General features: G+C 39.7%; 1 protein-coding gene across 1 annotated transcript in view; it reads right to left on the bottom strand.

The window, feature by feature from the left end:
• Nucleotides 1–27,198, bottom strand: part of PKHD1 (PKHD1 ciliary IPT domain containing fibrocystin/polyductin) — a 483,679-nt gene that overhangs the window by 352,538 nt on the left and 103,943 nt on the right. The window lies entirely within an intron of this gene.

The raw sequence follows: 27,198 nt of genomic DNA, 5'->3' as shown, positions 1-27,198 counted from the left end.
AATACGGCCCGCTATGTACAAGACTATAACTACTATAATTCTGCATCCTATGTACACTGATATAAATACTATAATACTGCCTCCTATGTACAAGAATATAACTACTATAATACTGCTCCCTATGTACAAGAATATAACTACTATACTACTGCCCCCTATGTAAATGAAAATAACTACTATAATACTATGCCCTATGTACAAGAATATAACTACTATAATACTACTCCCTATGCACAAGAATATAACTACTATAAAACTGCCATCTATGTATAAGAATATAACTACTGTAATACTGCCCCCCAAGTACAAGAATATAACTACTATAATACTACTCCCTATGTACAAGAATATAACTACTATAATATTGTCCCCTATGTACAAGAATATAACTACTATAATACTGCCTCCTATGTACAAGAATATAACCACTATAATACTTCCCCCTATGTACAAGAATATAACTACTATAATACTGCCCCTATGTACAAGAATACAACTACTATAATACTGCCCAACATGTACAAGAATATAACTACTATAACAGTACCCCCTATGTACAAGAATATAACTACTGTAATAGTACCCCCTATGTACAAGAATATAACTACTGTAATAGTACCCCCTATGTACAAGAAAATAACTACTATAATAGTACCCCCTATGTACAAGAATATAACTACTATAATAGTACCCCCTATGTACAAGAATATAACTACTGTAATAGTACCCCCTATGTACCAGAAAATAACTACTATAATAGTACCCCCTATGTACAAGAATATAACTACTATAATGCTGCCCCTATGTACAAGAATATAACTACAATAATACTACCACTATGTACAAGAATATAACGACTATATTACTGCCCCTATGTACAAGAATATAACTACTATAATACAGCCCCCTATGTACAAGAATATAACTACTATAATACTGCCCCCTATGTACAAGAATATAACTACTATAATACTGCCCCTATGTACAAGAATATAACTACTATAATACTGCCCCCCATGTACAAGAATATAACTACTATAATAGTACCCCCTATGTACAAGAATATAACTACTATAATACTACCCCCTATGTACAAGAATATAACTACTATAATATTGCCCCATATGTACAAGAATATAACTACTATAATACTGCCTCCTATGTACAAGAATATAACTACTATACTACTGCCACTATGTACAAGAATATAACTACTATATTACTGCCCCTATGTACAAGAATATAACTACTATAAAAAAGCCCCCTATGTACAAGAATATAACTACTATAATACTGCCCCCTATGTACAAGAATATAACTACTATAATATTGCCCCATATGTACAAGAATATAACTACTATAATACTGCCTCCTATGTACAAAAATATAACTACTATAATACTGCCCACTATGTACAAGAATATAACTACTATAATAGTACCCCCTATGTACAAGGATATAACTACTATAATATTAGCCCCTATGTACAAGAATATATCTACTATAACACTGCCTCCTATGTACAAGAATATAACTACTATAATACTGCCTCCTATGTACAAGAATATAACTACTATAATATTGCCCCCTATGTACAAGAATATAACTACTATAATACTGCCTCCTATGTACAAGAATATAACCACCATAATACTTCCCCCTATGTACAAGAATATAACTACTATAATACTGCCCCTATGTACAAGAATATAACTACTATAATACTGCCCAACATGTACAAGAATATAACTACTATAATAGTACCCCCTATGTACAAGAATATAACTACTATAATAGTACCCCCTATGTACAAGAATATAACTACTATAATAGTACCCCCTATGTACAAGAATATAACTACTATAATAGTACCCCCTATGTACAAGAATATAACTACTATAATATTGCCCCATATGTACAAGAATATAACTACTATAATACTGCCGCCTATGTACAAGAATATAACTACTATAATACAGCCCCCTATGTACAAGCTTATAACTACTATAATATTGCCCCATATGTACAAGAATATAACTACTATAATACTGCCCCCTATGTACAAGGATATAACTACTATAATATTACCCCTATGTACAAGAATATATCTACTATAACACTGCCTCCTATGTTCAAGAAAATAACTACTTTAATACTGCCCCCTATGTACAAGAATATAACTACTATAATACTGCTCCCTATGTACAAGAATATAACTACTATACTACTGCCCCCTATGTAAATGAAAATAACTACTATAATACTATGCCCTATGTACAAGAATATAACTACTATAATACTACTCCCCATGCACAAGAATATAACTACTATAATACTGCCATCTATGTATAAGAATATAACTACTGTAATACTGCCTCCTATGTACAAGAATATAACTACTATAATACTGCTCCCTATGTACAAGAATAAAACTACTATAATACTGCCTCCTATGTACAAGAATATAACTACTATAAAAATGCCCCCTATATACAAGAATATAACTACTATAATACTGCCCCCTATGTACAAGAATATAACTACTATAATACTGCCTCCTATGTAACAGAATATGACTACTATAATACTGCCTCCTAAGTACAAGAATATAACTACTATAATACTGCCTCCTAAGTACAAGAATATAACTACTATAATACTGCCTCATATGTACAAGAATATAACTACTATATTACTGCCCCCTATTTACAAAAATATAACTACTTTTATACTGCCCCCTAAGTACAAGAATATGCCTACTATAATACTGCCCCTATGTACAAGAATATAACTGCTATAATACTGCCCCCTATGTACAAGAATATAACCACTATAATACTGCCTCCTATGTACAGGAATATAACTACTATATACTGCCCCCTATGTAGAAGAATACAACTACTATAATATTGCCCCCTATGTACAAGGATATAACTACTATAATATTACCCACTATGTACAAGAATATATCTACTATAATACTGCCCCCTATGTACAAGAATATAACTACTATAATACTGCCCCCTAAGTACAAGAATATAACTACTATATTACTGCTCCCTATGTACAACAATATAACTACTATAATTCTGCCTCCTATGTACACGGATATAAATACTTTAATACTGCCCCCTATGTACAAGACTATAACTACTATAATTCTGCCTCCTATGTACACTGATATAAATACTATAATACTGCCTCCTATGTACAAGAATATAACTACTATAATACTACTGCTATGTACAAGAATATAACTACTATAATACTGCCTCCTATGTACAAGACTATAACTACTATAATACTGCCTCCTATGTACAAGAATATAACTACTATAATACTGCCCACTATGTACAAAAATATAACTACTATAATACTGCCTCCTATGTACAACAATAAAACTACTATAATACTGCTGCTATGTACAAGAATATATCTACTATAATACTGTTCCCTATGTACAAGAATATAACTACTATAATACTGCTCTCTATGTAAAAGAATATAACTAGTATAATACTGTTCCCTATGTGCAAGAATATAACTAGTATAATACTGCCTCCTATGTACACGAATATAACTACTATAATACTGCCCCTATGTACAAGAATATAACTAGTATAATACTGTCCCCCTATGTAATGGAATATAGCGACTATAATACTGCCTCTTATGTACAAGAATATAACTACTATATTACTGCACCCTATGTAAATGAAAATAACTACTATAATACTATCCCCTATGTACAAGAATATAACTACTATAATACTGCTCCCTATGCACAAGAATATAACTACTATAATACTGCCATCTATGTATAAGAATATAACTACTGTAATACTGCCCCCCAAGTAAAAGAATATGACTACTATAATACTGCTCTCTATGTACAAGAATAAAACTACTATAATACTGCCTCCTATGTACAAGAATATAACTACTATAAAAATGCCCCCTATATACAAAAATATAACTACTATAATACTGCCCCCTATGTACAAGAATATAACTACTATAATACTGCCTCCTATGTACCAGAATATGACTACTATAATACTGCCTCCTAAGTACAAGAATATAGCTACTATAATACTGCCTCCTAAGTACAAGAATATAACTACTATAATACTGCCTCCTAAGTACAAGAATATAACTACTATAATACTGTCCCTTATTTACAAAAATATAACTACTTTTATACGGCCCCCTAAGTACAAGAATATACCTACCCTAATACTGCCCCTATGTACAAGAATACAACTGCTATAATACTGCCCCTATGTACAAGAATATAACTACTATAATACTGCCCCCTACTGTATGTACAAGAACATAACCACTATAATACTGCCCCCTATGTAGAAGAATACAACTACTATAATACTGCCTCCTATGTACAAGAATATAACTACTATAATACTGCCCCCTATGCACAAGAATATAACTACTATAATACTGCCCCCTAAGTACAAGAATATAACTACTATAATACTGCCCCCTAAGTACAAGAATATAACTACTATAATACTGCTCCCTAAGTACAAGAATATAACTACTATAATACTGCCCCCTAAGTACAAGAATATAACTACTATAATACTGTTCCCTAAGTACAAGAATATAACTACTATAATACTGCCCCCTAAGTACAAGAATATAACTACTATAATACTGCCCCCTAAGTACAAGAATATAACTACTATAATACTACTCCCTATGCACAAGAATATAACTACTATAATACTACTCCCTATGCACAAGAATATAACTACTATAATACTGCCATCTATGTATAAGAATATAACTACTGTAATACTGCCCCCCAAGTACAAGAATATAACTACTGTAATACTGCTCCCTATGTACAAGAATAAAACTACTATAATACTGCCTCCAATGTACAAGAATATTACTACTATAAAAATGCCACCTATATACAAGAATATAACTACTATAATACTGCCCCCTATGTACAAGAATATAACTACTATAATACTGCCTCCGATGTACCAGAATATGACTACTATAATACTGCCTCCTATGTACAAGAATATAACTACTATAATACTGCCCCCTATGTACAAGAATATAACTACTATAATACTGCCTCTTATGTACTAGAATATAACTACTATAAAACTGCCCACTATGTACAAAAATATAACTACTATAATACAGCCCCCTATGTACAACAATAAAACTACTATAATACTGCTGCTATGTACAAGAATATATCTACTATAATACTGCCCCTATGTACAAGAATATAACTACTATAATACTGCCCCTATGTACAAGAATATAACTACTATAATACTGCCCCCTAAGTACAAGAATATAACTACTATAATACTGCCCCCTAAGTACAAGAATATAACTACTATAATACTGCCCCCTAAGTACAAGAATATAACTACTATAATACTACTCCCTATGCACAAGAATACAACTACTATAATACTGCCATCTATGTATAAGAATATAACTACTGTAATACTGCCCCCCAAGTACAAGAATATAACTACTGTAATACTGCTCCCTATGTACAAGAAAAAAACTACTATAATACTGCCTCCTATGTACAAGAATATAACTACTATAAAAATGCCCCCAATATACAAGAATATAACTACTATAATACTGCCCCCTATGTACAAGAATATAACTACTATAATACTGCCTCCTATGTACCAGAATATGACTACTATAATACTGCCTCCTATGTACAAGAAAATAACTACTATAAAACTGCCCACTATGTCCAAAAATATAACTAATATAATACTGCCCCCTATGTACAACAATAAAACTACTATAATACTGCTACTATGTACAAGAATATATCTACTATAATACTGCCCCTATGTACAAGAATATAACTACTATAATACTGCCCCCTATGTACAAGAATATAACTACTATAATACTGCCTCCTATGTACCAGAATATGACTACTATAATACTGCCTCCTATGTACAAGAATATAACTACTATAATACTGCCCACTATGTACAAAAATATAACTACTATAATATAGCCCCCTATGTACAACAATAAAACTACTATAATACTGCTGCTATGTACAAGAATATATCTACTATAATACTGCCCCTATGTACAAGAATATAACTACTATAATACTGCCCCCTATGTACAAGAATATAACTACTATAATACTGCCTCCTATGTACCAGAATATGACTACTATAATACTGCCTCCTATGTACAAGAAAATAACTACTATAAAACTGCCCACTATGTCCAAAAATATAACTAATATAATACTGCCCCCTATGTACAACAATAAAACTACTATAATACTGCTACTATGTACAAGAATATATCTACTATAATACTGCCCCTATGTACAAGAATATAACTACTATAATACTGCCCCCTATGTACAAGAATATAACTACTATAATACTGCCTCCTATGTACCAGAATATGACTACTATAATACTGCCTCCTATGTACAAGAATATAACTACTATAATACTGCCCACTATGTACAAAAATATAACTACTATAATATAGCCCCCTATGTACAACAATAAAACTACTATAATACTGCTGCTATGTACAAGAATATATCTACTATAATACTGCCCCTATGTACAAGAATATAACTACTATAATACTGCCCCTATGTACAAGAATATAACTACTATAATACTGCCCCCTATGTACAAGAATATAACTACTATAATACTGCCCCTATGTACAAGAATATAGCTACTATAATACTGCCCCCTATGTACAAGAATATAACTACTATAATACTGCCTCCTATGTGCACAAATATAACTACTATAATGCTGCCCCTATGTACAAGAATATAACTACTATAATACTGCCTCCTATGTACACAAATATAACTACTATAATTCTGCCCCCTATGTACAAGAATATACCTACTATAATACTGCCTCCTATGTACAAGAATATAACTACTATAATTCTGCCTCTTATGTACAAGCATATAACTACTATAATACTTCCCCCTATGTACAAGCATATAACTACTATAATACTGCCCACTATGTACAAGAATATAACTAGTATAATACTGCCTCCTATGTACAAGAAGATTACTACTATAATACAGCCCCCTATCTACAAGAATATAACTACTATAATATTGCCCCTATGTATTAGAATATAACTACTATAATACTGCTCCTTATGTACAAGAAAAAAACTACTATAATACTGCCTCCTATGTACAAGAATATAACTACTATAAAAATGCCCCCAATATACAAGAATATAACTACTATAATACTGCCCCCTATGTACAAGAATATAACTACTATAATACTGCCTCCTATGTACCAGAATATGACTACTATAATACTGCCTCCTATGTACAAGAAAATAACTACTATAAAACTGCCCACTATGTCCAAAAATATAACTAATATAATACTGCCCCCTATGTACAACAATAAAACTACTATAATACTGCTACTATGTACAAGAATATATCTACTATAATACTGCCCCTATGTACAAGAATATAACTACTATAATACTGCCCCCTATGTACAAGAATATAACTACTATAATACTGCCTCCTATGTACCAGAATATGACTACTATAATACTGCCTCCTATGTACAAGAATATAACTACTATAATACTGCCCACTATGTACAAAAATATAACTACTATAATATAGCCCCCTATGTACAACAATAAAACTACTATAATACTGCTGCTATGTACAAGAATATATCTACTATAATACTGCCCCTATGTACAAGAATATAACTACTATAATACTGCCCCCTATGTACAAGAATATAACTACTATAATACTGCCTCCTATGTACCAGAATATGACTACTATAATACTGCCTCCTATGTACAAGAAAATAACTACTATAAAACTGCCCACTATGTCCAAAAATATAACTAATATAATACTGCCCCCTATGTACAACAATAAAACTACTATAATACTGCTACTATGTACAAGAATATATCTACTATAATACTGCCCCTATGTACAAGAATATAACTACTATAATACTGCCCCCTATGTACAAGAATATAACTACTATAATACTGCCTCCTATGTACCAGAATATGACTACTATAATACTGCCTCCTATGTACAAGAATATAACTACTATAATACTGCCCACTATGTACAAAAATATAACTACTATAATATAGCCCCCTATGTACAACAATAAAACTACTATAATACTGCTGCTATGTACAAGAATATATCTACTATAATACTGCCCCTATGTACAAGAATATAACTACTATAATACTGCCCCTATGTACAAGAATATAACTACTATAATACTGCCCCCTATGTACAAGAATATAACTACTATAATACTGCCCCTATGTACAAGAATATAGCTACTATAATACTGCCCCCTATGTACAAGAATATAACTACTATAATACTGCCTCCTATGTGCACAAATATAACTACTATAATGCTGCCCCTATGTACAAGAATATAACTACTATAATACTGCCTCCTATGTACACAAATATAACTACTATAATTCTGCCCCCTATGTACAAGAATATACCTACTATAATACTGCCTCCTATGTACAAGAATATAACTACTATAATTCTGCCTCTTATGTACAAGCATATAACTACTATAATACTTCCCCCTATGTACAAGCATATAACTACTATAATACTGCCCACTATGTACAAGAATATAACTAGTATAATACTGCCTCCTATGTACAAGAAGATTACTACTATAATACAGCCCCCTATGTACAAGAATATAACTACTATAATATTGCCCCTATGTATTAGAATATAACTACTATAATACTGCTCCTTATGTACAAGAATATAACTACTATAATACTGCCCCCTATGTACAAGAATATAACTACTATAATTCTGCCCCCTATGTACAAGAATATAACTACTATAATACTGCCCCATATGTACAAGAATATAACCACTATATTACTGCCTCCTATGTACAAAAATATAACTACTATAATACTACCCCTATGTACAAGAATATAACTACTATAATACTGCCCCCTATGTACAAGAATATAACTACTATAATACTGCCCCCTATGTACAAGAATATAACTACTATAATACTGCCGCTATGTATAAGAATATAACTACTATAATACTGCCTCCTATGTACAAGAATATAACTACTATAATACTGCCTCCTATGTACAAGAATATTACTACTATAATACTGCCCCCTATGTACAAGAATATTACTACTATAATACTGTCCCCTATGTACAAGAATATAACTACTATAATACTGCCCCCTATGTACAAGAATATAACTACTATAATATTGCCCCTATGTATAAGAATATAACTACTATAATACTGCTCCTTATGTACAAGAATATAACTACTATAATACTGCCCCCTATGTATAAGAATATAACTACTATAATACTGCCCCCTATGTACAAGAATATAACTACTATAATACTGCCTCCTATGTACAAGAATATAACTACTATAATACTGCCCCCTATGTACAAGAATATAACTACTATAATACTGCCTCCTATGTACAAGAATATAACTACTATAATACTGCCCCCTATGTACAAGAATATAACTACTGTAATACTGCCCCCTATGTACAAGAATATAACTACTATAATACTGCCCTCTATGTACAAGAATATAACTACTATAATACTGCCCCCTATGTACAAGAATATAACTACTATAATACTGCCTCCTATGTACAAGAATATAACTACTATAATACTGCCCCCTAAGTACAAGAATATAACTACTATAATACTGCCTCCTATGTACAAGAATATAACTACTATAATACTGCCCCCTATGTACAAGAATATAACTATTATAATACTGCCCCCTATGTACAAGAATATAACTATTATAATACTGCCCCCTATGTACAAGAATATAACTACTATAATACTACCCACTATGTACAAGAATATAACTACTATAATACTGCCCCATATGTACAAGAATATAACTACTATAATACTGGCCCCTATGTACAAGAATATAACTACTATAATACTGCCTCCTATGTACAAGAATATAACTACTAATATAACTACTATAATACTGCTCCTATGTACAAGAATATAACTACTATGATGCTGCCCCCTATGTACAAGAATATAACTACTATAATACTACCCCCTATGTACAAGAATATAACTACTATAATACTGCCCCCTATGTACAAGAATATATCTACTATAATACTGCCCCTATGTACAAGAATATAACTACTATAATACTGCCCCTATGTACAAGAATATAACTACTATAATACTGCCCCCTAAGTACAAGAATATAACTACTATAATACTGCCCCCTAAGTACAAGAATATAACTACTATAATACTGCCCCCTAAGTACAAGAATATAACTACTATAATACTACTCCCTATGCACAAGAATACAACTACTATAATACTGCCATCTATGTATAAGAATATAACTACTGTAATACTGCCCCCCAAGTACAAGAATATAACTACTGTAATACTGCTCATTATGTACAAGAAAAAAACTACTATAATACTGCCTCCTATGTACAAGAATATAACTACTATAAAAATGCCCCCTATATACAAGAATATAACTACTATAATACTGCCCCCTATGTACAAGAATATAACTACTATAATACTGCCTCCTATGTACCAGAATATGACTACCATAATACTGCCTCCTATGTACAAGAAAATAACTACTATAAAACTGCCCACTATGTCCAAAAATATAACTAATATAATACTGCCCCCTATGTACAACAATAAAACTACTATAATACTGCTACTATGTACAAGAATATATCTACTATAATACTGCCCCTATGTACAAGAATATAACTACTATAATACTGCCCCCTATGTACAAGAATATAACTACTATAATACTGCCTCCTATGTACCAGAATATGACTACTATAATACTGCCTCCTATGTACAAGAATATAACTACTATAATACTGCCCACTATGTACAAAAATATAACTACTATAATATAGCCCCCTATGTACAACAATAAAACTACTATAATACTGCTGCTATGTACAAGAATATATCTACTATAATACTGCCCCTATGTACAAGAATATAACTACTATAATACTGCCCCCTATGTACAAGAATATAACTACTATAATACTGCCTCCTATGTACCAGAATATGACTACTATAATACTGCCTCCTATGTACAAGAAAATAACTACTATAAAACTGCCCACTATGTCCAAAAATATAACTAATATAATACTGCCCCCTATGTACAACAATAAAACTACTATAATACTGCTACTATGTACAAGAATATATCTACTATAATACTGCCCCTATGTACAAGAATATAACTACTATAATACTGCCCCCTATGTACAAGAATATAACTACTATAATACTGCCTCCTATGTACCAGAATATGACTACTATAATACTGCCTCCTATGTACAAGAATATAACTACTATAATACTGCCCACTATGTACAAAAATATAACTACTATAATATAGCCCCCTATGTACAACAATAAAACTACTATAATACTGCTGCTATGTACAAGAATATATCTACTATAATACTGCCCCTATGTACAAGAATATAACTACTATAATACTGCCCCTATGTACAAGAATATAACTACTATAATACTGCCCCCTATGTACAAGAATATAACTACTATAATACTGCCCCTATGTACAAGAATATAGCTACTATAATACTGCCCCCTATGTACAAGAATATATCTACTATAATACTGCCTCCTATGTGCACAAATATAACTACTATAATGCTGCCCCTATGTACAAGAATATAACTACTATAATACTGCCTCCTATGTACACAAATATAACTACTATAATTCTGCCCCCTATGTACAAGAATATACCTACTATAATACTGCCTCCTATGTACAAGAATATAACTACTATAATTCTGCCTCTTATGTACAAGCATATAACTACTATAATACTTCCCCCTATGTACAAGCATATAACTACTATAATACTGCCCACTATGTACAAGAATATAACTAGTATAATACTGCCTCCTATGTACAAGAAGATTACTACTATAATACAGCCCCCTATGTACAAGAATATAACTACTATAATATTGCCCCTATGTATTAGAATATAACTACTATAATACTGCTCCTTATGTACAAGAATATAACTACTATAATACTGCCCCCTATGTACAAGAATATAACTACTATAATTCTGCCCCCTATGTACAAGAATATAACTACTATAATACTGCCCCATATGTACAAGAATATAACCACTATATTACTGCCTCCTATGTACAAAAATATAACTACTATAATACTACCCCTATGTACAAGAATATAACTACTATAATACTGCCCCCTATGTACAAGAATATAACTACTATAATACTGCCCCCTATGTACAAGAATATAACTACTATAATACTGCCGCTTTGTATAAGAATATAACTACTATAATACTGCCTCCTATGTACAAGAATATAACTACTATAATACTGCCTCCTATGTACAAGAATATTACTACTATAATACTGCCCCCTATGTACAAGAATATTACTACTATAATACTGTCCCCTATGTACAAGAATATAACTACTATAATACTGCCCCCTATGTACAAGAATATAACTACTATAATATTGCCCCTATGTATAAGAATATAACTACTATAATACTGCTCCTTATGTACAAGAATATAACTACTATAATACTGCCCCCTATGTATAAGAATATAACTACTATAATACTTCCCCCTATGTACAAGAATATAACTACTATAATACTGCCTCCTATGTACAAGAATATAACTACTATAATACTGCCCCCTATGTACAAGAATATAACTACTATAATACTGCCTCCTATGTACAAGAATATAACTACTATAATACTGCCCCCTATGTACAAGAATATAACTACTGTAATACTGCCCCCTATGTACAAGAATATAACTACTATAATACTGCCCTCTATGTACAAGAATATAACTACTATAATACTGCCCCCTATGTACAAGAATATAACTACTATAATAGTGCCTCCTATGTACAAGAATATAACTACTATAATACTGCCCCCTAAGTACAAGAATATAACTACTATAATACTGCCTCCTATGTACAAGAATATAACTACTATAATACTGCCCCCTATGTACAAGAATATAACTATTATAATACTGCCCCCTATGTACAAGAATATAACTATTATAATACTGCCCCCTATGTACAAGAATATAACTACTATAATACTACCCACTATGTACAAGAATATAACTACTATAATACTGCCTCCTATGTACAAGAATATAACTACTATAATACTGGCCCCTATGTACAAGAATATAACTACTATAATACTGCCTCCTATGTACAAGAATATAACTACTAATATAACTACTATAATACTGCTCCTATGTACAAGAATATAACTACTATGATGCTGCCCCCTATGTACAAGAATATAACTACTATAATACTACCCCCTATGTACAAGAATATAACTACTATAATACTGCCCCCTATGTACAAGAATATAACTACTATAATACTGTCCCCTATGTACAAGAATATATCTACTATAATACTGCCTCCTATGTACAAGAATATAACTACTACAATACTGACCGCAATGTACAAGAATATAACTACTATGATGCTCCCCCTTGTGGATGACTATGGATCTGTGCAGGTAGAAGTGCTCCCTCCTCTGCCTGCAGTTGCTCATTAGTCTGGCTGTGTACATCCTGCGTATGGCGGTGCCCCCTGCCTGCTGTCCAGAGCTCTCCGTTGCCTCCGGTGAGGTGCTCACCTCTCCTCATGGCAGCGATTGCTCGGTATGCATCACCGGTAATTAATACACATCCTGGATCCGCTGTGGAATAGTCGCTGGCAGCTACAGCAAATTCCCTTTCAGACCAAAAAGCCAACAGAAATCTGCCTGGTAAAGTATGAGCGGTGATTGATGGATCATACGCGGAGTGCGGTGACTTTGTGAACATGCGGACGATGAGAGTCGTCAGCCGCCTCCCTTATAAATAATTGTCATTAAAGTGCCTTCTCTCTTTTCATCTCTTGTGATTTTCCCCATTGGCAGTCACCAGATGTTGTGTATGAAATGAGAGATAAATATCCCGGTGCGGCGGGCAGGACGCGAGCAGCTGTTTATTACACTGAGATTCTGATGATTTGTACGTTATATGAGCCGATGTGTTCAAAGACGACACTCACAGGCTTCCAGGGACTTTCATCTGAGCAGCATTACTAAAAGTTTACTCAGCTGATTTGGATCTGATCCTAGGAAAGTTGGGTGGCAGCCCATACGGAGCCTATTACAGTTCCCAGAGCAATTCTGTCTTGTTATGCTGTGAAATACCCCGGGAGGATTGACTACCCAGCTTTCCTAGTTCTTCTGGTTCATTGTCACCCGCTTGAGGACATGTCCATTTTTTATTCTTTTACTTTTGTTTTCTCCTCCCTGATTGCTAAAACTCGTATTTTTTAATTTAGCCATCCATCCAAATAGTATTTTTCAGTGGATATACGTATGATATAGTATGATATACTGAAAATCTTTTTCTAAACTTCTAATTGGGGTGAAACGGAGCAAAAAGTCCATTTTGTTTTTTTTCTTTAAGCATACACAAAGTGACAAAAATGATGATAACTTAATACCTTGGGGCATTACTATTGCAAATATACCAAATTGATACAGTTTTTGTGCTACATATACTAAATAAAGTATCTTTAAAGGGGTGTCCCACTTGTAGCTGTTTTGCTGCAGGAAGTAGACAGCTCCATACATTGTGCAGTGGCCCAGGTTGGTAGATCATAGATCATAGAATCATAGAATGGTGGAGTTGGAAGGGACCTCCAGGGTCATCAGTTCTAACCCCCTGCTCAATGCAGGATTCACTAAATCATCCCAGACAGATGTCTGTCCAGCCTTTGTTTGAACACTTCCATTGAAGGAGAACTCGCCACCTCCTGTGGTAACCTGTTCCACTCATTGATCCCCCTCACTGTCTAATATCTAATCTGTGTCTCCTCCCTTTCAGTTTCATCCCATTGCTTCTAGTCTTTCCTTGTGCAGAGAATAGGGCTGATCCCTCTGCACTGTGACAGCCCTTCAGATATTTGTAGACAGCTATTAAGTCTCCTCTCAACCTTCTCATCTGCAAGTTAAGCATTCCCAGATCCTTTAACCGTTCCTCATAGGACATGATTTGCAGACCGCTCACCACCTTGGTAACTCTTCTCTGAACTTGTTCCAGTTTGTCTATGTCTTTTTATATTGTGGTGCCCAGAACTGGACACAGTATTCCAGATGAGCTCTGACTAAGGAAGAGTATAGGGGGTGTGAAGTACTGACGGGCATGCTAGTGGATGGTCGTTACATCGCCCCTAGGTTCTGCTATTATTCCTAGTGGGGCTGGAGGTAGGTCATGTCCCACTGTTTGAGACATGAAAGTCCAGGAGGGCAATGTAATCTCCAGCAAGTAGTTGCTGGAGATCTTTTCTTTAAAAGTCTTTGGGCCTGGATTTTTGGAATGGATGACAGGTTGGTAGTGGGGCCATCCATTCCACTTCCTCCACTACAGGTTATGTGCAAGGTCAATCAGCACAGGTGCTGTGGCTGGGCAAGGAAGAGGTGTATATAAATAGCAGTGTGCACTGACACAGGGAGAGACTGGAAGGCTGCTGGACCCAGGCAGACTGATATACCTACTGGAGGTAAAAGCCCTGCTGTTTGGGGCTCCTGCAGCAAGTGACCTGTACAGGCAGGACTGTCTGTTATACCAATGCTAGACTATCATTTTCATGCCTGAAGCTAAGGCTGGATTTGCTTTTGATTTGTTGGACTGAAATAAACACAGGTCACGCCTGTACTTGGACTTTAAATACATGTCTCCATCTCTGACTGCCGAAAACCCGCAAACCCGCACTCTACTGAGCTGTCTTCCCACAGGGAATAATGACCTCACGTGATCTAGACTCTATGCTTCTCATAATACATCCCAGAATTGTGTTTACCTTTTTGGCTGCTGCATCACATTGTTGACTCATGTTCAGTCTATGATCTATTAGTATACCCAAGTCTTTTTCACATGTGCTGCTGCTTAGCGCAATTCCTCCCAATCTGTATGTGCTTTCTTCATTTTTCTTGCCCAGATGTAGGACTTTGCATTCCTTCTTGCTAAATACCATTCTGTTAGTCACCGTCCACTGTTCAAGCTTTTCTAGATCTTTTTGAATACTCTTTCTTTCCCAGTGTTAGCTATCCCTCCTAGCTTTGTGTCGTCTGCAAATTTGATCAGTTTCTCATCAATTCCCTGGTACTGGAGGCTGATTCTTATTCATTTCAATAGGACTCAGCCTGCAGTATCAAGCCAGGCCACTGCACGAAGTATGGAGCTGTGTGCTTTCTGTAGCAAAATAGCTGGAAGTGGGAAAATCCCTATAATAGATCAGACTTTTACCGATGCAGCAATACCACATATGTTGTGTGCGCCCGCAGAGCCGCCTCCTCCCTTCTCTTCTCCTGCGGTACTAAGGAGAAGAGGTCAAGTAAGGAGGGGAGGAAGATCCTGGATGCACACACTGCCGTCAGTGTGTGCATCAAGCCGCAGCACCAACCGGTGACCAGACGTCCCGAAAGCGCGGAACAAATGTCCCGAAAGCAGGACTAATGGCTGTCCCGCTGGGTTCCCAGGGGAAATCGGGACGTAGGGAACCAAACTGTGACTGTCCGGCCTAAATCAGGACATCTGGTCACCTTACATAAAAGTTATACAATACATTATATGTACGCAAAAATGATGCCATTAAAAATACAACTTGTCTTGCAAAACACAAACCCTCATACGGCTATATTGACGGAAAAATCAAAAAGTTATGGTTCTTGAAATGCAACAATGAAAAAAAACTGAAAAATTAATTGGTTGTTTGGGCATAAAATGGGCCTGTCACTAAGGCTGCCTGTCCACGGGCGATAGTTCATTGCGTCATCCGCGGCCGCAGGTAATGCAGTGAACCCTTTCCATAGCGTTGCTATGGAAAGTGCAGATAGGCTCACCGCAGCGGAATATTGATAGCGATACGGCTGTGGACAGGGGGTTAGGGGTTAATCTGGTACTTCAGAATTCTGGCGTCCAAAACCCATGAGTGCCAAAACTGGAACTTTCAGGGCATTTACACCGCGCTTCACCACTTTTTAAAAAAGTGAGTGGGGAATGTCTGTTGGGGCGTGGCCAACAAGGTCCGCTACTTTAGGGGACCTTTCACACGGGATGGAATAGGCTGCACGACGCACTGCAAACCATGGTAAATTCTGCGCCAAAATCTATAAGCTGCGTGCTGATTTAGACGCACAATTGGAAACGGCTTAAAACCTGCCTGCAGTCCTGCATCAAAATCTGCATTTAGACTTGCAGATTTTGGTGAGAAATTCCGCAGCTGTGGATGTGACAGGCCCCTTACTACAATCTATGGCAAAAAATTGATTTAGATTTTTCTAAAATCGCGGTATGCTCATATTTGCGCATTCCTTGGAACGGAATTGTTTGCAATGGGACAATAAAACACATCGCACGCCGTGCGATCCACACACAAGTGCAATGCGGGGTTTCCCAATGAAAACAATGGGAAACACTTGTCGATCCTCCGAAGTGGCTGAAAGCCGAATGGGAGGATTGCAACCTGACCCGGAAAAGAACTTGAGGATGTTAGTAACTGCAAACTTAACTGGAGCAAGCAGTGTCAGGCAGCTGCTGCCAAGGCAAATAAGATCATGGGGAGCATCAAAAGAGGTCTGGGGGCACATGACAAGAACATTGTTCTTCCTCTTTACAAGTCATTGGTCAGACCACACATGGAATATGGTGCGCCGTGTTGGGCACCGGTACTCACAAAAGACATACCGGGTTTCCTGAAAGACCTACAAGACCTATAAGCTCTACCCCCAAAATAAGGCCTAGCTAGACTATATAAAAAAAAGGAATACATTATCGCATTCACTGGCTGAGCATCGGCTGAAGAACCAAACACAGCTGTCGCGTTGTGGAGGCGGCATTTATGAATTGGACGATCAATGCCGTGGCTCAGCCAACTCATAAATGCCGCCTCCACTATGCAACAAGCTGCGATTGGTTCTTCGGCCGATGCTGATTCAGTCAATGTGGTGATCAAAAAAAACACTCACAGCCGCTGCATTGATTGGTTCATTGAGCGCCACTCAGCCAATCAGTGCCATCGCTTCCTGGAGGCGGGATTTATCCAGGAAGTGATCATCTGTTGGCGGCTGAGGAATGCAGGAAGCGCGTGGAGCTATGGAGAGCAGCAGGAGGGACCCGGACCATGCCTGATAAGTAAAATAAGCCATTCCCCAAAAATAAGACCTAGTGCCTTTTGTGGGCAAAAATTAATATAAAATAGGGTCTTATTTTCGGGGAAACAGTATCAGAGCATCAGAGGGTACAAAGGTGGGCAACTATAGTAATAAATGGAATGGGTGGACTACAATACCCAGAGAGGTGATCAAAATGGGATTATTTAGTTTGGAAAAAAAGGCGGCTGAGAGGCGACCTAATAACTATGTATGAATACATCAGGGTACAATACAGAGATCTTTCCCACCATCTGTTTATAACCAGGACTGTAACAAGGGGGCGCCCTCTACCTCTAGAGGAAAGAAGGTTTTTACTCCCAAAAACCCTTTTTAAATTATTAACCCTTTCCAATCCACTGTCTGACCTGTGAAGACATTATGATTTAAGGCTGTACAGCTCCGATGTTGGAGGACATCCGTCAGGGTTCTCTTACTGTATATTGTCAGCCTCTCTGCTGTTGGAGCCTATCCATTGTGTCACCTCATGCAGTACTGGCTTTAGCCAGCAGATAGCGCCGTTGTTTAACGGCAGAAAAAGAGTAAGCCCCCTAGGAAAACCAGGATACAAATTGGGCTGGAAAGAGTTAAAATAGCAAAAAAAAAAATTTGAAAAAAACAACACATATTAGGTGTTACTGCGTTCGTAACGACCGAAACAATAAAAACATTAATGAAAATAAAATAACGCCATAAGTGGTTTTTTTACTGAATGGGGAATGCTGTAAAAACAAAACCCCAAAACAGTGGTGGACTTCCTGGGAGCGGTTCCCATCTACCCCCCTAAAAATGTCATGAAAGTTCTACAACCCATTAATATATACAACTTGTCTCAAAAAAACAAGCCCTCATACAGTTATATCATCGTCGCCAGGTGTTGATGAAAATCACAAAACAGGCCAGTCACTCACCCGCCTCCTTTCATTACAAATAGTGCAGAGGGGCGGAGAGGAGGCAGAGAGGGGGGCGGGAGCTCAGTTCCTGCTCCTGGCTCTTCCATCCTCCCCCCCCCTGCACACGAGGACAACGTATATCGGCTCGGCGTGAAAACCGAGCCGATATACGTTCGTGTGAATCCAGCCTTAGGCAGCTTCCCCACGGCCGAGAATATGAGCCCCCCTCTTCTGAATGGAGTCATACACATGAGCGATGTTTTCCCGTATGGGATTGCAATGCTGTGCAGGAAACAGATCTTGCATCGCCGGCCCCATTGAAAGCAATGTAAGAACACGGTGATCCTCTGCCGCGGCCATGACAGCTCTGCCGCATGCGAGGCTGTTTTCCCATGAACACGCCTCGCATCCATGGGGATTTCACACGGGCGTATGCATTTTTACGTTCTCCCGCCAGCAACGTACAAAACGCGTGAATAGGCGCACAAATCTAACATTTGTGCGCCCGTTCAGATGGCCCGGGTCCGGCGCATATATGCCAAGCTCTCAATGCCGTCGGGCAGGGGGAGACAGTTTGGATCTGCTAAGCGGTCTCCCCATTCCCTCCCCGACTCTCGGCAAGGGGAGGAGGTCGAGATGGGGCGGGAGCTAGTGCTGAGCTCCTGCCCCCTCTCTGCCCTTATCGGCAGCCAACAATGGGAGGGGTGGGAGCTTAGCAACTTGCTCCGCCTCTGCCCCACCCTCCCATTGCAAACAAGGAGCAGAGAGGAGAAGAGAAGGGGGAGGGAGCTGCTAAACTCCCTCCCACCTCCCTTCTCCCATAGGAGTCTATGGCAGCGGCTGTATTCCGAGCAGGAAGATAATTCCAGGACTATCTTTCCTGGACCATGTGAAAGCGCTCAGCGCTATATTGGCTGGCTGGGAGTTTTTACGCCATGGGAATACACCTGTGTGATCTGCTGCGTTGGAACCCAATGTATCAGCTGGTAGCCGGTTTTCACAGCCGGATGATATACGCCTGCGTGAATAAGCCTTTATTCACACAAGCATTCTTCCGCAGCTCATTTAGCCACATGACCATCTGCAGCATTGGTTTCTAATGTATTCATTCAGACGGGCAATTTTCAGCCGTGTTAAAAACATCACAGCGGGAAAAATGGCACATCGGTGACCGATTTTATACACTGTATGAAAAGATTGATCTTGCCTTATGTTTTGCCAAGATACGCTGGAAGCTCCCATAGACTTCTATGGGAGTTGGAAAAATAGGGTGAGGAAGGGAGTTTAGCTGCATCCAATGCTGGGAAAGGAAGACAACTGGCTCTTATTAACTACTTGTAGTCAATCCGAGGATTTATGCTGGGGACGAGGCATTTCTGCTAACACGCCGTCCGTGTGAATGCACAAGAAACCGCGCCTGAAGCTCGGGCCTTGATCACGGCTATTCTTCATTCACGCAGTTTTAGGCCAGTGTGATAATGCAACACCCGTGTGAATGAGGCCTTCCAGTGATACTACATGAGTGCTACCGATGACCACTGGCAGTCCCATTTGTCTGATAATTGCCAGACTACTTGCAAGTACAGGTGCAGCCATGCAATTAGCACTAGAGCGTTAGTAGCCTGCAGATTTGGGTGTGGCCTGTTCCTTCACGTGTGAGAGTTCCCTTAGGGTCTGTTCACTCGTCAGATTTCACCTGGATTTTGGAGAAACTCTATGTCAAAATCCACATAAAATCGCTAATGATCCTCCTTCCCGATATACATATTTTCTTCTTGCTCACCTGAAAGAGTTAATTGATTTTAATTAATTCTCGGAAATTACTAATTAGCGTTAGCAGGCTTTTAATTAGAATTGTAGTAGGTAATGACTGTGCCCAGCAGCCTCTGCCGGCACATTATACGGTCGCCCTTTATTCCCTTACTTACAGCCTTTAATTAATCGCTTCCAGTATCAGGCGGGATTGTCACTGTAACCGGCTCAGAGGGCTGGCCGCTGATCAAAGCCAAAGAGATGTCCCGTAATATTGCAGACTGCTGTATATTATCACCACGGATTGTATATATGACCACCAGCCTGGTGGCTCAGTGGTTAGCACTGGGGTCTTAGGTTCAAATTCATCTAAGGACAACATGTGCATGGAGTTTGTAGGTTCTCCTGTTGTTTTTGTGAGGAGCCAGAACATACTTAAAGACAATGCCAGATTCCTACAGGCATTGCCCCTTCCATAAAGAAATGCGTGAGCTGAAGCCACAGGGCTGTAAGGGAAGGCAGGCATGACAGGGTTAACGGGGAGGGAAGGGGTTAATGTAAGGAGGAGGTGCTGGAATGGAGAGAAAGTGTGGGAAATAAGTGGGAGGAGCCAGTCCTGGAGCAGAGCAATGGAGAAGAAGGAAGAAGGACGGAAAGAGTGAAGACAGGAGTTCTGCTTACCGGGAGATGGAGGCTATGCTGGTGAGGATCTGAGCGGCGTCTGAAGAGCGTGGTCTGCAGTGGCTGGAGCAGCTGTCGGTAGAGGCCCTGGGGACGCTGGAGACCCAGCCTGCTGTCGGAGGGTGTGCACGCCGGTGAGGCTTGGCCCCGAGCAAGCAGCAATGTGCCAATGCCTCATAGAGAGCCTGTCACCGTTCGCTCTAGGCAGAGTCTATGCAATGCCAGCAGGGAGAGAGAGTAGGCCTGGGAGGAATCCCGCTAGGTGGCGTCTGGTACTAGGCCCTGTGCTGAGAGGCGGTGGGATCTAGTGCCGGGCTGATGGTGGATAGAGTAGGAAGAGCTGGGAGTTGCTCACCTGGCGATGCACCAGTTGGGGAGCAGCTCTGCAGTGGAAGCAGAACAGAGAGGACTGGAGGGATGCCGGAGCAAGCGGTCAGGAGAGCTGGAAGTCGGGTGGAAGACGGACAAGGGCGGTGGTCAGCTGGCCCTGCAGTGGACAGGGAGGATGCATCTGCAAGGTGATTGGAAGTGATTGTGGACATAGATGAGTGGTTGCAGTCAGAAAGGAAGCTGAGAAGAAGGGTTGAGGAGAAGGACACGGATCGGCTGGATAAAGGATCGACGGCTGGTGGGTCCACAGCCCCTGCGCAGCCCAGGGAGATGTGATCTATGGCTTGTTGGTCTCATTTAGCTAGTGAGTTAGGGCCTGTGGGGGTTGGTTTAGGGGGAAATGTGATGCAGTTGCGGGCATGGGTACTGATTTTCAGGCGTTAGTGGCATGTGGACCATGCCATCCAGGGCATCATCTAGCACAGGGAGCATTCCTGGGGGAAGCTCGGCTGATGTGACAGGGGTGGAACAGATCGCGGGCATAAGGGTCGCGGTTCAGACGGAAAAGGATTGGGATGGGATCCGTTTGGATGATAGGGCAAAAGGAGAAGTTTATGTTTGAAAATTTGGAGGGACGAATATGTCGAAATATTCTCTCTTCTCTCTTTGGAAAAATGTAGTTTGAACAAAGGGAAGAGGACTGAATATAAGAAGGAGGAGGTAGAGAAGTATTGGTGGCATCTAATTCCTCAGACGTTCAAGAATTGGCTTCAAGAGTTCCCCATTTTAGCAAGCGTAATTGGGGAAAAGGCAATGGAGAATTGTTAGACTCGATAGGCGAAGCTTATAAAGTATGCGGGGAACAGACTTGGCTGCCATATGATGAGCAGTTTAGGCAACGGAAAGTGGTTCGTCCATCCATTAGATGGGACCAGAAGGACATTGGGCTGTGGCTCCAGATGTTGGCCATGGTGCGATATGGGCATCCTTTTCAGGGGGGAGCCGGGTCATCAGGCTCGGTTAGCAACTCACAGGCAGGTGGTCAGGGAGGAGGGCATAGGCCGGGGTTTTGTTGGCAATTCAACGAAGGCCAATGCAAATTTGGGGGAGGATGCAGGTTTAAACATGTCTGCTCCATTTGCAATGCAGCTTCGGATGGAGCCGCAAAGTGTTTGAGGAAGAGTAAAGAAAAGGGTCCCGCAGTTTCTGGAAAAAGGGATGACCCTGGTAAGACTGGCAGGGATGGTGCCATTCTTAAATAAATACCATAATAGGGAAAAGGCCAAGTTGTTGCTCAGGGGCTTTTGGGATGGATTTAAAATTTCGCCCTCTCGTCACATTTTTGACGAAGAATTTGCAGCCGGCACTGAAGTGTCTGGCTGTGTTGACCGAAAAACTCACTGAGGAGGTTCGTTTGGGGCACATGATGGGACCGTTTAAGGAACCTCCTTTGCGGGATTTGATAGAGTCACCGTTAGGGCGCCCACCCACTGGCGTTTTTTTTTTCTTTGCGTTTTGCGTTTTTTCTCAAGAGCAATTAGAATTGAATGTACTCCTGTCCACTGGCGGTTTTTTTTGCGTTGCGTTGCGATTTTTAACATAGAAACTGTCAGTTGCATATGTGTCCTTATTTTTCTCCTAATGCACCCATGAATGTCAATGGAAATTAATGGAAAAGGCGCGAAAATGCCGCGAAAACGCCGCAAAAAAACGCAGCGAAAAACGCGGCATTTTTCACGCACGAAAATCGCAAACGCCAGTGGGTGGGCGCTCTTAGGGGTAGTTTCGAAGAAGGAGCCAAGCAAATGTCGGTTAATTCATCACTTATCCTATCCAAAAGGGGTCTCTGTAAATGACGGTATATATCCTCAGCTTTGTTTGGTGGTGTATATTTCATTTGAGCCATGGTTGCATGGGTGAGAAAATATGGAAGAGGGGCATTGTTGGCAAAGTCTGATATTGAATCGACTTTTCGCTTACTACCTATGGCGCCCAAAAGTAATTGGTTACTAGTCTGTTATTGGGATGAACGTTATTTTGCGGACAGATTTTTGCCCATGGGATGTTCAATCTCATGAGCATATTTTAAAGGCTTCAGTTCCTTTTTTGAATGGGTAGTGAGGGATGCAGCTGGAATTCAGTCGGTTATTCACTACCTTGATGATTTCTTATGTGTAGGACCTGGTGGGTCGCCAATGTATGCGACAATGCTAGGGACACTTCAGCGGGTCACCCGGCGGTTCGGGGGGGCCTTTGCCCCCTGATAAGACAGAAGGTCTGATGACATGTTTGAGTTTTCTAGGGATTACTTTTTGATAAGTAAGCAATGGAATGTAGATTACCAGAGGAGGAGAAATTGCAGGATCTGTAGGAAGAGGTGGCCAGGGCCCGAAGGGTGACCACGATCATGCTACAGGGTCTGCAATCATTATTGGGGGAAGCCCAATTTTGCTTGCTGAATAATGCCGATGGGGCGCGTATTTTGTAGGAGGTTAGGTGTGGCTATGGCCAGGGTGCGTTCTCCCTACTATTTTAGCCGGTTGGGAAAAGGCCACAAAGGAGATTTGAAGGTCTGGTCGTCATTTTTGGAAAGGTATAATGGGAAATTAGTGATGATTGAGGAGGTCAGGGAGGCCATAGACTGGGAATTGTTTATGGATGCCGCAGAGAGCACATGTTTTGAAGCATATTTTCAGGGTCAGTGGTACGTGGGCCGATTGAGTGGAGGGAGATGGGTTTAGTCCGGAATATGGGATTATTGGAGCTCTTTCCAATAGTCATAGCCATTGCGCATTGGGCAGTACATTTTAGGGAATAAAAAGGTCAGGTTCCACTGCGACAACATGGGGTAGTTTAAGTGATTAATACTTTGACGGCTTCCTCTCCCCCAGTGGTGAATTTGTTGCATCATCTGGTATTGGAGGCATTGTCCTTGAACATGTGGGTGGTGGCAGTGCATTTTCCAGGGGTAGATAATTCAGTTGGAGCAGTTCAGGATGTTGGCCCAGGGAGGACTTGCCCGGTGTGACTCTGGAATGTGGTAGGCTAGCAGTGGGGCACCTGATTGAGCGATCACTGGCTCGAGGTACGAGGGCTATATATGTAGCAGCCTGGCAGGAATGGGAGGGGTAGTTATTGCGTTACTGGGCCATTAGCTCAGAGGAGGATAGAGTAGAGGCATTATTAAGTTGGTTGGGAGAAGGTTCAGAAGAAGGGTTTTCAGTTGCACGAGTGAACCGTTTCATGGCAGGAGTGGCTTTTGGGTGTAAGTTAAGGGGTAGTGGAGATATAACTAAGCATTTTTTAGTGAAGCAAGCATTGAAGGGTTTTAGAAAGGGAAAGGGAAGTAGTTAGGCGGAGGCCGGTATCGTTTAGCTTTCTACAGCGGCTAGCGTTAGGAATAGAGATGAGCGAGCACCAAAATGCTCGGGTGCTCGTTACTCGGGACGAAATTATCGCGATGCTTGAGGGTTCGTTTCGAGTAACGAACCCCATTGAAGTCAATGGGAGACTCGAGCATTTTTGTATATCGCCGATGCTCGCTAAGATTTCCATTTCTGAAAATCGGGGCAATTCAAGAAAGTGATGGGAACAACACAGCAACGGATAGGGCAGGCGAGGGGCTACATGTTGGGCTGCATCTCAAGTTCACAGGTCCCACTATTAAGCCACAATAGCAGCAAGAGTGGACCCCCCCAACAACTTTTACTTCTGAAAAGCCCTCATTAGCAATGCATACCTTAGCTAAGCACCACACTACCTCCAACAAAGCACAATCACTGCCTGCATGACACTCCACTGACACTTCTCCTGGGTTACATGCTGCCCAACCCCCCGCCCCCCGCACGACGCAGTGTCCACAGCGCACACCAAAGTGTCCCTGCGCAGCCTTCAACTGCACTCATGCCACACCACCCTCATGTCTATTTATAAGTGCGTCTGCCAGAGGAACCGCAGGCACACACTGCAGAGGGTTGGCACGGCTAGGCAGCGACCCTCTTTAAAAGGGGCGGGGCGATAGCCCACAATGCTGTACAGAAGCAATGAGAAATATAATCCTGTGCCATCGCCATCAGGAGCTGCACACGTGGGCATAGCAATGGAGAAACTATGTGCCACACACTATTCATTCTGTCAAGGTGTCTGCATGCCCCAGTCAGACCGCGTTTTTTTATAAATAGTCACAGGCAGGTACAACTCCGCAATGGGAATTCCGTGTGCACCCACAGCATGGGTGGCTCCCTGGAACCCACCGGCTGTACATTAATGTATCCCATTGCAGTGCCCATCACAGCTGAGGTAACGTCAGATTAAATGCAGGTGGGCTTCGGCCCACACTGCATGCCCCAGTCAGACTGGGGTTCTTTAGAAGTGGACACATGCAGTTACAACTCCGTGTGGACCCACAGCATGGGTGGGTGCCAGGAAGCCACCGGCGGTACATAAATATATCCCATTGCATTGCCCATCACAGCTGAGGTAATGTCATGTTTAATGCTGGTGGGCTTCGGCCCACACTGCATGCCCCAGTCAGACTGGGGCTCTTTAGAAGTGGACACATGTAGTTACAACTCCGTGTGGACCCACGGCATGGGTGGCTCCCTGGAACCCACCGACGGTACATAAATATATCCCATTGCAGTGCCCAACACAGCTGATGTAACGTCAGCTGTAATGCAGGTGGGCAAAAAATTAATTGGATTACACTGTAGGCGAGGGCCCCAAAAAATTGGTGTACCAACAGTACTAATGTACCTCAGAAAAATTGCCCATGCCCAACCAAGAGGGCAGGTGAAACCCATTAATCGCTTTCGGTAATGTGGCTTGATTGGTAACTAGGCCTGGAGGCAGCCCAGTTAAAATAAAAATTGGTTCAGGTGCAAGTTTCAACGCTTTAATGAGCATTGAAACGTATAAAAATTGTTTAGAAAAATTATATGACTGAGCCTTGTGGGCCTAAGAAAAATTGCCCGTTCTGCGTGATTACGTGAGGTTTCAGGAGGAGGAGCAGGAGGAGGAGGAGGAATATTATACACAGATTGATGAAGCAAAAATGTCCCCGTTTTTGATGGTGATAGAGAACGATGCTTCCATCCGCGGGTGCAGCCTACGTATTGCTGAGGTATCACTGC

This window comes from Eleutherodactylus coqui, chromosome 1, assembly GCF_035609145.1.
Source record: "Eleutherodactylus coqui strain aEleCoq1 chromosome 1, aEleCoq1.hap1, whole genome shotgun sequence".
Taxonomy (NCBI): domain Eukaryota; kingdom Metazoa; phylum Chordata; class Amphibia; order Anura; family Eleutherodactylidae; genus Eleutherodactylus; species Eleutherodactylus coqui.
This window is presented reverse-complemented; position numbering and strand designations above follow the sequence as displayed.